General features: G+C 38.8%; 1 pseudogene; it reads left to right on the forward strand.

The window, feature by feature from the left end:
• Positions 1–3,162: 3,162 nt before the first annotated feature.
• LOC130864879 (olfactory receptor 5AK2-like) lies at positions 3,163–4,078 on the forward strand (annotated as a pseudogene).
• Positions 4,079–13,288: the final 9,210 nt, after the last annotated feature.

The raw sequence follows: 13,288 nt of genomic DNA on the forward strand, positions 1-13,288 counted from the left end.
TGGTGATGAGGTTTCTCACAAAGCTGAGTCTCTAATGTCACACCAAGTCTACATTACGCCCTTATAATTAGGTCGTATATACACATATTGTTTTTCAGAATTTCATGGTTTTTTAAAATGAATATATTGGCAAAGTTTTATACCTGGCTCTAAACACAACTTCTTGGTCCTGTGTTTGGAATGATGCCCAACCTGACTTACAACAGTAAAAAAACAAAAAAATTGTTAAGTAAAAGCAACAGAACAAAAGGCAAGCAAAAAATAATTCAATAATAAAAATAAAAGGGAAAAATGGCCTCTCCAGTAACTTAAAATTCATTCAGCAATACAATTTGTGAAAATTGTTTATGTAATTGCATCCTAGTCCTTGGAACCTCAGGTTCTCAAGAGAATACTGATCCCCTATGCCCTAGCTATGAGCTCTCTCTTGAGGGAAACGCACTCAGGGAGGTCCTGATGGGCAATCAGCCTGTACCTAGCACAGAGAGAAACTCTGGAAGCAAAAGTAGTGAGGATAAAACAAAGCCAGTGAGGTTTACAGCATCTTCTGAGTATCATTGCAGCGGGTAACGGTGTGGTATGGCAAAGAGGGTCAGCTTAAGTTCCAGAATGTTCCACCTTCAAGACCAGGAGCCATTTCCTCCCTGGTGACCTTGTGCAAATGGAGTGAGGGAAGTGAGTTGCCCTGATTTGTCCAGGAATGGTGACAATTACGAAAGAATCAAGCAACTGAATGACAGAATGTAAGTGAACTCCATCAGTGCCTTGCTCACATCTGCATGTGTGAGTGTTGAGTTCCCTGTGGTGGGAACCTCACAGGAGTGAGCTTGTTTCAGCCTAGCATTGCTAGAAAGCAAGCTTTGGTGCTGCCTTCTTCCTCCTCAAAAATGTTAAAGCTATTTTAGCGTGCAAAAGGAATCTACAATCTCACCACTTGGAAGACAGAGACAGTAGGATTGTTATAAATTGAAGGTCAGCCTGATCTGCATAGCTAGGTCCAAGAAACCCAGAGCTACATAGAAAGACTCTGTCTCAAACATAAATAATAAAATAGATTAGGTTACTTAGAAGTTTAGTTGTTTCTGTATATCTCAAAATAATCATCAAAAAATTGGCTTGTATTTTTTTAAACTTGTCTTCAGGGAAGTAAAGAAGATGAAGAAAAATGTGAAAGTATATGAAACATTTTTAAATGCTTTCTTTGTTGTTCAATATGATGAAGAATGTGAAAGTATATGAAACATTTTTAAATGCTTTATTTGTTGTTCACTATGATGTGGGTACCTTTCCATATGATGTGGGTACCTTCCCATAAGCACGCATGTTTATCTCACTCAGAGCCATGGTGGTTTAGTTCAACTTGTCTCTAAACATTACTCATCAATAGTGCTATAGTCAATATATTCTCTTAAGTAGTTCTGTGATGCCGTCTTACTAGCAAAGAAACTGAACTAGAGAGGGCAATGCTCTCTGTCTTTCCAAAGCAGTGGGAACTCAAGTGCAGGTCAGTGAGTCTCTGTACCTCTGTACAAGTCTGAGTTCAAATGAAGTTTCAGAAGCAACTGTTGTTCAGAACATTCAGGTAATTGGCCATTCTCTTCCCATAATTTATTTGATTAGCATATAACCCATCATACATGGAGAAATGTGGATACTGAGGAACACCTCCAGATTAGATAGATCCCAGACGTGGCTATAGAGGTGTTTCTTCTTATTCCTTAGTGACTGCTACTCAAAAGGTCATATCATGTTATATGAACTTAAAATTATATTATTGAGTTACATATGCTATTTGCTCAAAAAACTGTCATATACCACAGACAATTTACTGAAAAGTCAAATACTGAAAAACTAAAAACATGATCAAATAACCAAATTTTTATGCAGTGAAAAATACTAACAGGTACTTGTTTTCCTGAACAAATTTGTAGGATAAACACCAAGTTCATGAGGAAGTGAGAGCATGAGAACCAGCATACCTGTCAGCAGCAATGGACACGGTATCTGCTAGAGAGTGTGTCCTAGCAATGTCTGACCATATGAAATGTGTGTGATGTAACCTCCAAACATGACGATTCCGTTCCTAGGAGCGGGTCACAGAGAGATTCTCCAGTGGGTTATTGGACACGGAGACAAGCTGTGGCCAATCTTGGCATCAATAGCAAGGACACAGGTGAGTGCTGTGGTGAGAGGTAGTGAGATAAAGCTTCCAAAGTGTGGTGTGTGTGGAACATCAGGCTATGAACTCCACTAACCCATCTACATGGAGATGAGAACAGGAAGTTTTCTTGTTACATAGAACTGGTAAAGAATTTTGATGGAGCTGATGTCTTCTCTTGGCTTTCATGAGTTTTTGAAAATCATATGAAGAAAACAATCAGTTTTTCATGGCTATCTCAATAGACACATTGGCGGGAGACTGGATATGATAGCAGAGCACTGGCAAGCAGGACACGTGAGTTGAACAAGGACATCTAGAACTACACATGAAAGTTGAGATTCCTATATACAATAATTGACATGAGTGAACAGAATTTTAATCAAAATGTAAACCATAAGAGGAACAATTCATAAATGAAATAAGCATATTTTCATAAACCTTAATTAATATATTAATAGGAATGATAATTAGCCAAAAATGTAATGGCAATTTCCCCAAGAGATGAATGAAATCATTCAAGTACCAAAGATCAGTATTTAAATTCTAAGTTAAGCATATCATAAAGTGCCCCTGCAGGAGCTAAGGAAATAGCTGAGTCAGCAAAGTAAGCTCATTTTTCCCAGCAAACTAACAAGAAAAAAGTCAGATATGGTGGTACACATTGGAAAGAAAACCCAGTATGATGGTGCTAGAAGATTTCTGACTTACAAGTCAGTCCACCAGTGAATCCAATGAGTTCCAAGTAGAGTGTGAGATTCTGTTCCAAAAACAAGATGGATGGTATATGAAGAACAATAGCTAAGGTTGACCTGTGGTATACACACACACACATGCACACATGCATTCACACTTCCACCCACAAATATAGACATTCAAAAACTATTCTTTGAAGTCATTATGAAACCAAACATTATAACATTTCTAAAATCAAAATAAATTAGGCTTCTTTTCTCTATTTTTTTCTTTGCCAATTTTCAGCTTATATTGGATTTCTGCTAACCATGGAACACAGCAATGACACCAAAGTGACTGAATTTATTCTCCTGGGATTTGCTGGACAGCACGAGTCTTGGCACATCCTCTTCGTGGTGTTCCTAGTGATTTACGCAGCCACCTTAGTGGGAAATGTTGGCATGATCCTGCTCATCAGACTCCATTCTTCCCTGCACATGCCCATGTACTTTTTCCTGCAGCATCTGGCTTTTGTTGACCTCTGTTATTCCTCTGCTGTCACTCCCAAAACACTGCACAAAGCCATCCATCTCCTTCACTGGATGCATAGTTCAATTACTGGTCTACGGTACCTTTGTAACTAGTGACTGCTTCATCCTGGCTGCTATGGCTGTGGACCGCTATGTGGCCATCTGCTACCCACTGCGCTATCCTGTCATCATGTCCCAGAGACTCTGTACTCTATTGCTTCTTGGTTCATACTCTATGGGCTTCTTAAATGCCTCTGTAAATACAACTTTTATTTTCTTATCAAACTTTTGCAAATCCAATGCCATTAATCACTTTTTCTGCGATGCACCACCAGTTCTTGCCCTATCATGCTCCAGTATTGACCTCAACATCATGGTATTGACAATCTTTGTGGGATTTAACTTAGTCTTCTCTGTATCTGCTGTCATCTTTTCCTACACATATATCTTGGCTGCCATTATAAGGATGTCTTCTGCTTCAGGAAGGAAAAAGGCCTTCTCCACATGTGCCTCTCTTATGACCACAGTCACAATATTCTACGGAACAGTCTGCTACATGTATGTACTTCATGGGACCAACAGATCTCAAGAGCAGGAGAAGGTGGCTTCTGTGTTCTATGCTATTATGATTCCCATGTTAAACCCCCTCATCTATAGCCTGAGAAACCAGGATGTAATAGAAGCCCTGAGGCACACAGGAAACAAATGTTTCTAGTGGAAAACTTGGTCTGCATGTCAACATGACTCAGCAGGCAAGGCATCAGGGCACTGTCCCTGGTCAGCTTAAGGAGGTATGACCAACGTTCATGTAACACAAAGGCATTCTTTATCTATCAATGCAGCTGAAAGAGTAGGAAAAGAATTAAACTGTGAAGTAAGTAGGCTTGCTTTGTCAGTGCTGAGAATTAAACCCAAGATCTCTTGTATTCTAACCAGGTAGTCCACCAACTGCAAAAATTAAAATTTTAATTTATGCATTTCTGGAAGAGAATCCATATGTATAGCTTTTATTTCTTTTGTACAGCTTTGAGCCTCTTTGAAAATATGTGTAATAAAAATCAATTATAGAGTAAAGAAAACAGGAAGGCATTGTCAGTACCTTAAACTAAGAAGAGTCTTCTGTGGGAAAATTACATTTGATCTTCTTTAAAGTTATTCTCTGAAAATAATAGCTCTTCTTATTTCCCCCACCTGTCTACATTATTGCTGTGCAGAAAATTTCAGTATAGCTTTGTTCTAGATAATATATGCAGTAGAGTAGAGTGAGCCAAAAAAGACATAGAGAAAATCCTCATAGATGCTGAGATATTAGGGACCAACATGCCTCCTTCCTGGACTATTTTCATAATAATACTAAATTACTGTGGTGTAGTTGAGAGTGACTGCCACATACCTGTTTTATTACTGTAAACTTGAATATACAGCTCTACCCCTGTGATGGTTTGAATAAGAAAGTGCCCATAGGTTTATATATTTAAACACTTAGTCAGCAGTTCAAGGAGTTATTTGGAAAGGGTTAGGAGGTGTGGCCTTGTTGTGAGGAGGTGTGTTACTGGGGGTGGGATTTGAAGTTTCCAAATACTATACTAGGCTCGTGTGTGTGTGTGTGTGTGTGTCTTTCTTCCTCCAACTTGTAGATAAGATGTGAATTCTCAGCTGCTTCTCTGGCACCATTGGTATTATTGTACACAAGAATGGGCCACAAGATATACAACAAAACACACTTTAAGAGTTTTCATTAATAAAGAGTGGAGAAAGGAAAGAGGGGGTGCACAGGCCTGTCTGAAAGAAACGGGGCAAGAGAGAGTGTGATGTGGGATTTCCTTCTATATGCTGTGATTGATAATGTCTCAAAATATGGAAAACACAGGAGGATCAAGTTCTGCAATAAAAAAGGGCTCTCTAGAAAATTACTGTTTCTGTCTGTGTGTCTGACTTCACCACATCAAGCATAGTAGAGGCACACCCTGCCTAATGAGGTGGATAAATAACTGGAGAGATACCTAATTATACAGCAAATGTTATTACATCCTCTTTAGTTAATGGTCAATTTCCTCCTTTGCTGACTCTTTGATGATGGTGTGATTCATCGTGCCATTAAGAGACACAAATGTTCCCACCAACACATCCATACAAAGGCAAGGAAAACATCTTGCACAACATCCAAAATATTCTAAGCATATTAACACTGCCCAATAAATACTTGTTGAACGAAGAAATGGACAAATGAAAACAGAAAAGAGATCAGGAATCTAGATGAACCTTCTGATAAGAGTGGGAACAATAATCTTTAGTCCAGCACAGTGGTTTCTAGTGCAGAGAAGTGGGTGGACCTAAAGAAGATGAAGTGGCATGTGGTCAAATAAATAGGAACTGACTAAAGAAGCTTGAAAAGCTGCATCGTGTACCATATTCAAAAAAGTTTACGGCATACACTCATATATTAGAAAAACCTAGAAATCATCACACATCCATTGGCAGGGGGCATTAATAGGTCTTTATTGATGCAGTCACTATGTGGGGTCAAATGTGAGAGCATTTTATTATAAATTCTTATATGAAAGGAAATATGATGGAGGTTAAGAAAGACACAAGTCTGGCCCACCCACCCCCAAAAAGAGAGAGAGGGGAGAGAGAGAGAGAGGAAGAAAGATTGGATGGAAGCATTTTTACCTGATCATAAAGGAGGAGGAAGATTTGATCAAACCCTAGAGTCAAAATGGATTAACAGAGGAGCCCTGTGTCTCTCAGAAATGGGATTGCCTCAGAAACCCTTTCCCATACAACCACTGGCAGGAAACAGTTACACTCTTAGAAGTCTATTAACTTAGTCACAAAGCTACAACACACAGGAATGAGTAAAGCCATTTGATTTGATTCTAATCACACGGTAAGATATTATACAGTAGTGGTGTGTGTGTGTGTGTGTGTGTGTGTGTGTGTGTGTGTGCCAGAGAGAGAGAGATGCTCCAAAGTCCTATACACAAAAAAAGATATGAAAAAGAGGGGGGAACTATCTTGAAAGAAGTGAGTCCCAAGAGGGAAGGAAAAAAAGGGGGAGTAATAGGTCAAATATGGGAGTAACAAATCAAAATATGTTGCATATGTTTCAGTAGTTGTCAAAAATTATCATTTTAAAATTGGTACACAAGTTTAAGTCACTTTAGAAACAATAAAAATATTTTATTAATCTTCCTTTAAAAAATCTAATGGAATATTGCTACCTCCATCCACAATGTCCATTGTATTGTTATTGAGAAAATATAAACATTTTTTAAATGGGTACATGGGGCAGGGGGAGTACATTATACATAATTCAAGTCCCTGGATTGGATGGCATATTTAACATCAAATATTATTTACGGAGCAATTGTAACAGGTTGTTAGAAAGCAGAACTCCATCCACTCTGATTTATGGACCTTCAGTTTTATAATGTTATTAAAATAAATTCTTAACGTTAGAAAACAGTATTTTCTAAGGCTTGTTTTTTCACAAAATATGCTAGAACTTTATAGAGATCCTTAGGAAGGCATTTTCCTTAGCCACAACTGAACCCTTAAAATGGTGTTATTCAAGAATCAATACATAGCTGGACAGTGGTGGCACATGCCTTTAATTCCAGCGCTCGGGAGGCAGAGGCAGGTGGATCTCTGTGAGTTCAAGGCCAGCCTGGTCTGCAGAGGAAGTTCCAGAACAGGCTCCAAAGTTACAGAGAAACCTTGTCTCAAAAAACCCAAAAGGAAGGAGGGGGTCAATATATGAAAGGAAACTTGGGAGATCATCAGCCATGATGGGTGATCTCTTAACAGTAAACTTTCATTGTGAGTGCGTGAATACAGGCTGAAAAGACCGAAGCCAAGGCTATCACTTATGTTCTAACTCTATAGGAAGACCACCAGCTCTAACATCTGAAGTAAACACATGACCCAGCACTCCTGTTCACTATACCTGGACAAATTTTGTCATTATCCTTTTTAATACTGAGGCACCATGCACTTATAAACATAGGATGAAAAAAGATGAGGTTTCTGCACTGGCTCCATGAGTAAAATGTCTTCCTGTACAAGCCTGACTACTGACATGAGCTCAAGGTCCAAAACTCAGTGAAAGGGGAGAGGCAACGCCTGAAAGCTGACCTCTGACCTCTACATGTGTCCGTCCCATGGCACACATAAGCACACATGAGGAGGAGAAGGAGCAGGAGGAAGAGGAAATTTTTTCAAGAAATAAGACAAACCCCCATTTTAGGGCAATATTTTAAGTGTTCAGAAGAGAGTTTCTACTAAGGTGTCAGCTGCCCAGGGAGAAGAGCTAAGCTTCTGCCACAAACAATGAGGAGTTGAGCTCCAACATCCAGAGAAATGGAAGCCCGCAGTCTTGTGGCAAACTTCCAGAACAAGTGAATTCCACATCAGCTACATAAGTAATATGTGATCCAACCCCAGTAATAACTGCAGATCCGAGGGATGGGAAGATGCTCAGTGAGTAATAACATAAGCATAAGGAACTGAGTTAATCCCCAACATCTACATAAATAGGCAGGCATGGTGCATATGCCTGTCACATCAACATCAGAATATGGATATCCCCAGAACCACTGGTCAGTCAGCCTAATCAAAGGGGCAGGCTTTATACTCAGAGAGAGACCTTATCTTAAGGCAGTAGGCAGTAAGTGATAAAGATACCTGACATCTTGTTCTGGCTTCCAGGTGGGCACACATACCAGCACACTAATGTGCATAACACACACACACGCACGCACGCACGCACATACAGCAAAAGCACCTGCCAACACTGCAGGCTCAGATGACTTGTTTGAGCTGACAACTGCATGCATATGGCCACATACTGATGTGGAAGGAAAACATTCATGAAACAATAGCTACTCTGTGTTTGTACTCTCCCAGACCTCACTCTGTTATTACCCTTTGCTGGCTTAATAACCCTCTACTTGTACATAAAGTACCTTCCTGCTGTCACAGCAAATTCACTTTTACAACAGGTTACTGTAGACCGGGTCATGTCTTTTTAATATGAATTTATTTCTTAATATCCTAAATACTGAAACAATTTCACTCCTCTGTCCCTAAATTCATAACCTACTTATGTTTGTTCAGCTTGCTCTCACCCCATATCACAGTTCATCATCCAAGAAACTCAAACAGGGCAGGAACCTAGAGGCAGGAGCTAATGCAGAGGCCATGGAGGAGTGCTACTTAGTGACTTGCTCATCATGGTTTTCTCAGACTGCTTTCTTATAGAACCCAGGACCAGCAGCCCCAGGATGGCAGCACCCACAGGCCTTCCCTCATCAATCACTAAGAAAATTCCTTACAGCTGAATCTTATGGAAGCACTCTCAACTGAGGTTCCCTCCCTTCAAGTGATGCAGTGTGTGTCAAGTTGATATAGAATTAGCCAGAATATCACATATGAACAGTTCTGCTAGTCCAGGGATTGTACCATTGCTCCAGTTCTGCAAGCCTGGCCCACCTATGGTTTATCTGTGTTTTGGTCTTGCTCTTTGACAAGCACAGTCCCCAGAACCTAAGCATTCTGATCCTACAGTGAAAAAGGTAACCCTTGCCTTGAAATGTATCCCACCTGTACATGTAAATATTTTGTAGTGGGGCTCTAAAGAGTTTAATAAATCTGATGGATCACCTTTTATATCATTTTCTCTGTCTTCTTTGGTCTTTCTGCTGAACAGTCTCATCTCTATTCCTGAAAAATCGGAAATTTCAGTTTCCATGATTTCTATTTGTTTAATAACTCCATCTTTAAATCACTTCATAAGCTGTCCTGAAAGAATAAGGTTGCTCCTTCATTGTTCTGCTTAGAAATCTCATCAGCAAAATTTCAGATCTCCTTGCTCAAAAGCCTATCTCCATGGAACCCTGTGCTTGTATAAAAATGAAGTACATGATTACCTGAGTATCCTTTTTGAGTATAGAAACCCTTATTATAGCTCTTCTCTTCTTTTTTCTCAGAGCTCTCACCAAGATTGTTTTTCTTGCATATGACTAGAAATTCTTTTAATATCTCTGCCTGAACAGTTCCAAAGCAGATTCCACAAGGTTACATATAGACAATATCAGCACCCTATTTCTTAACCATTTTCTGTCTTAGTACAGGCTGCCTTAAGAAATTACCATAGACTGGCTGGGTTATAAAAAAGATGTTTTTAATTCTATTTACAGGAATCCAAGGCTTGGGTTAGCACTGTTGCATCCCCATTAGAGCCCTCCTCTGATTTCAGTGCAAAAAACCATGGGACGTGAACAAAGGACAGGGAGTTTTCTAGGTTATGTTTGTAGAACCTCATAGCTTTTTCACCTCTCAAAGTCTTTGTCTCCTAACCACCACTTCAGGGATGAAAAGTTAACAGATGAATTGCATACAAGTTCTTAGAGTTGTTCTTATAAATTAATAACTTGAGTGTAAATGCATAATGATATCTGTCCTCTGGCCAGTGCAAACTGCTCAATACCTTGGAGGAGATCTACTAGGAAGTGGAGGAAAGAATCAGAGGAATAGGATAGAGAAGGAGAAAGTGCAGGGGAGGGCAGGCATTACTTAACTAATATGCACACCTGCAAACTAAAACACCATACCCATGGGATTCTGATTAACTATCTTCAATGAATGCCATAGCAATGTATGTAATTTAGTCTCCATTGTTTAGCTTATTTCCTGACTGTTATCCATAACAACTTGTAAGCAACACACTAAACAAAGACAAACATCCATAATCTATTCTTTGGGAGTGTGGCATAGTTTTCTAGGCTACTCCCTGTTGGCTGGCATCACTGATGATCTTATGGGAACCCAAAGAAAATTTAGGATTATGGTCAAGTCCTGACTGGAGTATTCTGTGAGCCTGGTGACAAGTATAATGAAGAAGACACAAACACAGATTTTGGACAAGAAAATATTTACAGCCTTACTCTAGCAAGGGGGAAATTGTCTGTTATCTAACAAGGCACTGCTTTAAAAAGTCGAAGTCCCTAAAGAAATAAGCTTTCTCATCTAGAAAGCTTACAATGTTGTAAGCCCAAGAGAACTCGTGAGCACTGTTTTTCCCAGTTGTATCCTAGTCCATGGAACCTGAGATCACAAGGGAGTGATTGCTGCTCCCTTAGTCCTGAACTATAAATTCCTGATGGGAAACAATAGAATAGAGAGACCTTAGTGGGCAGTTACCAGCTGCCAAAAGTGAACCAGGAAGCAGCTCCAGTGTAAGTAAAACCAAACAAATGACATTCGCAACATCAGGTCTTTGTCATTGCAGTGTTTGCAGGTGATACGGAGCAAAGGGTGAGAGAACAAGTCCCAGCATGCTTCACCCAAGACCGGGAATAATGGCTCTTTCCTTAGTGATACAATAAAAACAGAAGAAATAGATGGAGCTGGCGTTGCCGGGGAGACATGTAAATGGCATCAATGAATGAACATAAGGAGTTCTTCATGCCTTATTGTATGTCTTACAATGATAAATATTTTTATTACTTTGTTTCATTTATGACTTCAGGATTTCAATTGAACAAGGATAAATTTAAGTTTACCATGTTGGAATTCTCCACATTTGTTAGTTTTCAGTTTATTTTTGCTTTCATAGATGTGTACAATGAAATATGATCATATCTACCCCCATTCTCTCCTTCCAGTGCCTACTAGAGCTGCCTGAACACATCCCCCTCTCTGTTATTGTCGCTGTTGTTGCTTTTAAATCGCCTGATAACTTTACTATTTAGTTATTCTGGCACATTCTTTTTTTAATTTTTTTACTGAAAATATATATTTTGTCTCACATAATATATTCTGATTGTGGTCTCCCCTCCCTCTATATCTCCCAGTTTCTCCCATCTTCCCCTCCCATCCAGATCCAGCCCCTTTCTTCTCTCATTAGAAAACAAACAGGCTTCTAAGTGCTAATAATAAAATAAAATAAAGCAAAAACTAACACATCACATAAGACAAAAACAAATATGCATGGCGATTTCTCAGAAAATTAGGAAACAACCTATCTCAAGTCCCAGCAATACCACTTTTGGGTATATAGCAGACCCCTGAAGTCTGCTAGAACAGGTTCCCACCTTGTCTCCTTTTAAAATTATCTTAGTTATCCTTGACTCTTTTCCATATCAAATTTAGAATAGGCTTGTTGGAGTATACTTAAAATTCTTTATAGCATTTCATAAGAATTACATTGGATTAGTACATTAATGGGGGAGTTGTTTACAATGCTAGTTTTTATCCACAACCCAATCTGAATTCAGTCTTCTTTATGCCCTCAAAGTTTTCTCAAGAAGTATTATGATCATTCATTGATAGATTTGTACTTATATAGTTTATATTTGTTGTTATTAGAGTATTTGGGGGTTTGTTTCATTTCTGCTTGTTTTTCATTTCAGGAATAAGGATCAAACCTCAAACCAAGGACTTCGAGGACACTAGGTAAGTGCTCTACTACTGATCCACACCCTCAGCTCTAAACATTTTAAATAAAAAAATCTGTCTTGATTATGGGAAATGGCAAGCCATTGTCTTAGTTGTATATCTTAGTTGGTGAGTGTACACTTTCAAACCCAGCAGCCTACAGATGGTCCAAACCCAGCAGCCTATAGATGGGCCTACTGACCTCAGCAGGTGTCAGAACAGGAAGGCATGAACGTGGAAAGGGGACTTGTAGGGAGGAGCTGAGTGGGGGTGATGGGATAGGAGGGAGATGACAGGTGAGCAGGGAGAGCAAACAGAATGCATTATATACAAATATGAAATTGTGCAAGTTTAATTAGTATTGTCTGTTGTAAACATGAATGGAATTGGCCTTTGTATGTTAGACTGATGTCTAATGACTTTACTAACCTCACTAAGAATTTATAGGATAATTTTGAGATTCTCCATGAAGACAAATACATCATTAAAAATAGTAACAACTGAGATCCCTCCATATACTCAAGGTTCACATTGTTTCCTTTGCATGCCCTTCTGTCCTGGCTAAGACTTAAGGTGAATGTTGAGTAGATTCAGGAATCAAAGTTATTATAATCATATTACTTCAGTTATAAGTGCTAATTTTCATAACTTACAACAATGCTATTTAGTATAACAATATGGCAAAAAAAACTATACCAAGTTAATATAGTCTCCCTTCTGTTTCCATTTTTCTAGCGCTCTGTCATGAAAATTTGCTAAATTTTGTCAACTACTTTTTGATATATCAAATGGCTGTCTTCGTTTTAATATGTTAACATGGAAGTTGTCCAGTCTAAGCACTCATTCCTAGAAAATGCACTCACATCTCTGACTCCAAAGGTTTACTGTCGGGCAGTTGCAAAAGGCATTGCTAATTACGGCTACCAAGACTGGAATGGTAAACCACTCTGCTTCCTGTGTTTGTTGCCAACAACTAACTTGCCTAATAAACTTAAAGGTTATCTCCAGGAATCTGAAAATTCTATTATAGTCTCCATTAAATACAGTTTATTTTCTTTCTCAACTGGAAAAAAAAAAAAAAAACAAGAAAGAAGGAAACAGCTGTGTTTGGAGCGCCTTCTGTTTCCACTGAATTTTTCTTTCATATACAGCTATATGTTTTCAGTAACTGTGTACTTTAATGACATTTGCAGGTATACTATATCAATGAGTTAAGCTTCAATTTTCTTACACTGTTATCAGGGTTACATTTATTTTATGAAATGAGTTGAAGAATGTTCTCTTTTAAGATTTTTTAGAGGGGAACGTTTATATATATATAGCATTAGAGTTAGTTGCTCCACGGTTGAGAATGTCTTTAGTCAAACAGGTGATACTACTGTTCTCTAAGTATTTTTTAAATATTCAAATGAGGATGGAAAGATGACTCAGTTGACAAGAAAAGCGCTCATGCAGGGGACCCAGGTTTGAGTCCCAGTACCCACAT

Source organism: Chionomys nivalis, chromosome 22 (genome assembly GCF_950005125.1).
Source record: "Chionomys nivalis chromosome 22, mChiNiv1.1, whole genome shotgun sequence".
Taxonomy (NCBI): domain Eukaryota; kingdom Metazoa; phylum Chordata; class Mammalia; order Rodentia; family Cricetidae; genus Chionomys; species Chionomys nivalis.